We start from the raw sequence: 5,452 nt of genomic DNA, 5'->3' as shown, positions 1-5,452 counted from the left end.
CGTCGGCACAGCACGTCGGCAAACCCATTCAAATGAATGGGCAGATGTTTGCCGACGTATTGTAGCCCTATTTTCAGACGTAAAATGAGGCATTATACGCCTTGTTTACGTCTGAAAATAGGTTACCTTCCCCTGTGTTTTATCGCTTCATCTAATGAATGACCAGAAAAGCAAAAAGCACGGCGCCACATAGTGCAGGTCAATGGGGTTTAAATAGAATATTGAACGTTGTCTATTATGCTCACCACGATAGTGCTTGGAAAAGGCAATGAAAAAGTCCACAGGTGCTGCTGCCAGGATCCAAACCGGTAAACCAGGTGGTCACCGCTAGTTAGAACGTAAAGAGGTAGTGGAAAAAGGGAGGATCCCGTGAGGCGCTGCTGCATGGCTGTTGAAGGAACTCAGCGATGGTAGACAAAATTATATAAATAAATATGTTTATTGAAAAACATTAATAATAATGGCTACGCGTTTCAACGCTGTACTAGCGTCTTCCTCAGGCCGTTAAAATTACATACAAAAGAGGTTGCTTATATATCAACGGAAATCTAAGCACACAGGAAGGAAAAAAAAGGGGTCAAAAGGGGAAAGGTCAAAGAATGATTGTGACGTCATAAATAACATCTATATCGGAAAATTGTTTAGAATTGTTTATGACGTCACAATCATTCTTTGACCTTTCCCCTTTTGACCCCTTTTTTTTTTCCTTCCTGTGTGCTTAGATTTCCGTTGATATATAAGCAACCTCTTTTGTATGTAATTTTAACGGCCTGAGGAAGACGCTAGTACAGCGTTGAAACGTGTAGCCATTATTATTAATGTTTTTCAATAAACATATATTTATTTATATAATTTTGTCTACCATCGCTGAGTTCCTTCAACAGCCACGCAGCAGCGCCTTACGGGATCCTCCCTTTTTCCACTACCTCTTTACATTCTAATGAATGACAGGACTGTACTGACCTTGGACGCAGACGGAGGGTGAGCGGAGAATAAGTCAAGGGGAGATGAATGATGGATAAGACAAATGAAATGAGGCCTCAGTGTGTGTAATATAATATACACACACACACACACATATATACAAACACATATATATACATATACACACACATTATATATATATATATATATATATATATATATCACACACACACACACGCACACACACATATACAAACATATATATACATACACACACACACACACACATTATATATATATATATATATATATATATATATATATATATAACACACACATGTGTATATATATATAAACATACACATATATATACGCTACCGTTCAAAAGTTTAGGGTCACTTAGAAATTTCCTTATTTTTGAAAGAAAAGCACAGTTTTTTTCAATGAAGATAACATTAAATTAATCAGAAATACACTCTATACATTGTTAATGTGGTAAATCACTATTCTAGCTGCAAACGTCTGGTTTTTAATGCAATATCTACATAGGTGTATAGAGGCCCATTTCCAGCAACCATCACTCCAGTGTTCTAATGGTACATTGTGTTTGCTAACTGTGTTAGAAGGCTAATGGATGATTAGAAAACACTTGAAAACCCTTGTGCAATTATGTTAGCACCGCTGTAAACAGTTTTGCTGTTTAGAGGAGCTATAAAACTGACCTTCCTTTGAGCTAGTTGAGAATCTGGAGCATTACATTTGTGGGTTCGATTAAACTCTGCAAATGGCTTGAAAAAGAGAGCTTTCATGCGAAACTCGACAGTCTATTCTTGTTCTTAGAAATGAAGGCTATTCCATGCGAGAAATTGCCAAGAAACTGAAGATTTCCTACAACGGTGTGTACTACTCCCTTCAGAGGACAGCACACACAGGCTCTAACCAGAGTAGAAAGAGAAGTGGGAGGCCACGCTGCACAACTGAGCAACAAGACAAGTACATTAGAGTCTCTAGTTTGAGAAATAGACGCCTCACAGGTCCTCAACTGGCAGCTTCATTAACCCCTTCCCGCTCCTGGACGTATTATTAGGTCATGGTAGCTGTATCGTTCGCGCTCCATGACCTAATAGTACGTCTCGGGAGTAACGGCCGTTTTGGCCGTCCACCCGTCACATACAGGAGCTGTGACAGCTGATGTCTCGTACAGCAGCTGTCACAGCTCCTACAGCGGGGACCGATCGCTGTGTCCCCGCTGATTAACTCCTTAAAAGCCGCATTCAATAGAGATTGCGGCTTTTTAGGGGTTAAGCTGCCATCGCCGGCCTGCTACACGATAGCGGCCGGCGATGGTGACTATTTCAACCAGACACCAAACAATGGAGTCCGGTTATGCCATCGACGGAAGCCTAGTGGGTCCTGACAAAGTCAGGATCCACTTTGCTTGCTATCAGTGAGTAGCTGACAGCTCTAATACACTGCACTACGCATGTAGTGCAGTGTATTAGAATTGCGATCAGGGCCTCCTGCCCTCAAGTCCCCTAGTGGGACAAAGTAATAAAGTAAAAAAAAAAAGTAAAAAAAAGATGTGTAAAAATAAGAAAATAAAAGTAAGTAAAAATCCCTCTTTTTACCTTATCAGTCCTTTATTATTAATAAAAATATATAAATAAACTATACATAATTGGTATCGCCGTGTCCGTAACGGCCTGAACTACAAAATTATTTCATTATTTATGCCGCACGGTGAACGCCGTAAAAGAAAATAATAATAAACCATACCAGAAACACAATTGTTTGGTCACTTCACCTCCCAAATAATGGAATAAAAAGAGAGAAAAAAGTTGCATATACCTAAAAATGTAACTTATCGAAACTACAGTTCGTTACGCAAAAAATAAGTCCACGTACGGCTTTATTGATGGAAAAATAAAAAAGTTCTGGCTCTTAGAATAAGGTAACACAAAAAGTGAATGATTTTTTACAAAACGTATTTTATTGTGCAAACGCTATAAGACATAAAAAAAACTATAAACATCTGGTATCGCCGTAATCGTATCGCCCCGCAGAATAAAGTGAATATGTCATTTATAGCTCACGGTGAACGCTGTAAAAAAAATAGAATAAAAACAATAGTAGAATTGCTGTTTTTTAGTCACCACGCCACCTAAAAATAGAATAAAAACTGATCAAAAAGCCCAAGAAAACTACAATGAATTCCTCAAGGGGTCTAGTTTCCAAAATGGGGTCACTTTTGGGGGGTTTCCACTGTTTTGGCACCACAAGACCTCTTCAAACCGGACATGGTGCCTAATAAAAAAGATTCCTCAAAATCCACTAGGTGCTCCTTTGCTTCGGAGACCGGTGCTTCAGTCCATTACCGCACTAGGGCCACATGTGGGATATTTCTCAAAACTGCAGAATCTGGGTATTAAGTATTGAGTTGCGTTTCTCTGATAAAACCTTTTGTGTTATAAAAAAAATGGTATAAAGAGGATTTTCTGACAAAAAAAAAATGTACATTTCACCTCTACTTTGATCAGTCCCTTCACCATTCCCCCCTTTGTGGACTCTGCGAAAGTAATGTAGCAGAGTTCAAAACTACATCTCAACATAACAAAGTCAGGCACTAGTTTAACCCCCTGTAATGTACAACAGCCTGAAACAAAAATGACTTTTTCCTGACGAAAATACATTTTATCTTTACAATGACATAACTCATGTGTGAAATCATTATAATGTGAAAATATTATATCTGATAACATTAATTACTGCAAACCAATAAACTGTATATAAAAATAGGGAACGGTGGGGGCACATACATTTTCAAACCCCCCCCCCCCGTGTCTCACAGTATCTATAGCTTAATACATCTGAATTAACATCAAAACACATGAAATCTGATCACATCACAACACATAAATATCGTAACTTTTATAAACAACAGCGCATGCGCAAAGAGAAGAAATTTATTTAGGTTTGTAGACATCACTGATATATATATATCTCTCAGCAGTGCATACTGAAATCCTTTGTCTCATCAGCCCTGCAGACTGCACCCAGTCAGCCCCCCTCCTCCTCCCAAACACAGCATACTACAGGGGGGAGGCGGGGGGGGTCACACACTCACAGCTTCTAACAGCGTCTAGTCTCACAATCTTAACACTTTGAATGCCGGGAAAACAACATACGTATCTGCAATCATTCATCACACCATTGTATAGGAATTATCTATATTCAAAACATCAACCACATAATATGTAACAGTATCCAATCTGTCGGCCACCATCTCTATATTATGATGACGTGTTGCTTCATCAGTGAACAGCGTCTAGCATGGAACCTAAAAATAGGAAAGACACTAAAAATGACAAAATTAACAAGGCGATTATTTCATACTGATTTGGTTGGGCCGGGCGTGGCCACATCAGGGGTGGGTGGTGGGGGGCAGCCTCTCCCATTGGAAACACAGTGCGCAGCTGTGAGGGGGGGGGGGGGTTTCCCACCCACAATGAGGACACACTCAACATGAGGTACGGACACCATTACCGGGCGTCGGCTGGTCCTGTGTTTTCTAATACCTATAACATACAATACCTTTCTTATTCCTAACTTCCATTCACTTCACCAAATCATGAATAGGATCGGGTGATCCTGATGATTTGAATATGGACCATAAACCATCCATTCTAACAGTCTATATTATACACATAATTTATATAACAATCTTCGGTCTATAACTCTCTGACATGGTTAATATATATATATATATATATATATATATATATATATATATATATATATATATATATTACCCACGACTTATCACACAACTTAACAGGTTGTTTTTTTTGTTTTTTTTTCATACACCCCGCGTATGCCTTATCACACGACTTATCAGTGTTTTTTGGTTTTTTTTTCAGTTTATACACCCCGCGTATGCCTTATCACACGACTTATCAGTGTTTTGCATTGCACCCCGCGTGCACCTGTCTCACGTCTTATCACACGTCTTATCAGTGCATCATTGCACCCCATGTGCCCGCGTATAGGACAGGTTATAATACTATCCACGACTTATCACACATCTATATTGTGTCCGCGTATTTTCTATCTAGTCCCTAATTACCCAGACGATGGTTAGTCGAGCGCGACTAAGGTCTCACAGGTTTTTTTGACCTCACAGCGGAAAATATCACCTCTGTCGCCTGAGATAATCCAGGAAATCAACAAAAGGGTTCTACAGATCGCCACAAGACTGTCCACTAACACAGATAAGTCGAAGATTCATAAAATTAACTCGCTTACCGTGTTGCGGAGGTGATCAAATTCCTTCAGTGGGCAACTTTGAGTCCTCTGTTTCACCCTGTGATTGTCGATTGTCCGGATTTTGATATTTCCTCGAGTGAGGCCCCACGTTCGGGCGCCAAATGTCAAGTCCGTATTTCACACCGAATAACCACCTCTGTAAATTGAAAGCTGAAGGCATGCCTGGAAGAAGTAAACCAGCCAAATATGTTTGGTACACAGCTTC

The sequence above is a fragment of the Rhinoderma darwinii genome, unplaced genomic scaffold (assembly GCF_050947455.1).
Source record: "Rhinoderma darwinii isolate aRhiDar2 unplaced genomic scaffold, aRhiDar2.hap1 Scaffold_468, whole genome shotgun sequence".
NCBI classification, from domain to species: domain Eukaryota; kingdom Metazoa; phylum Chordata; class Amphibia; order Anura; family Rhinodermatidae; genus Rhinoderma; species Rhinoderma darwinii.
The sequence above is the reverse complement of the archived record's forward strand: the minus strand, read 5'-3'. Positions refer to the sequence as shown.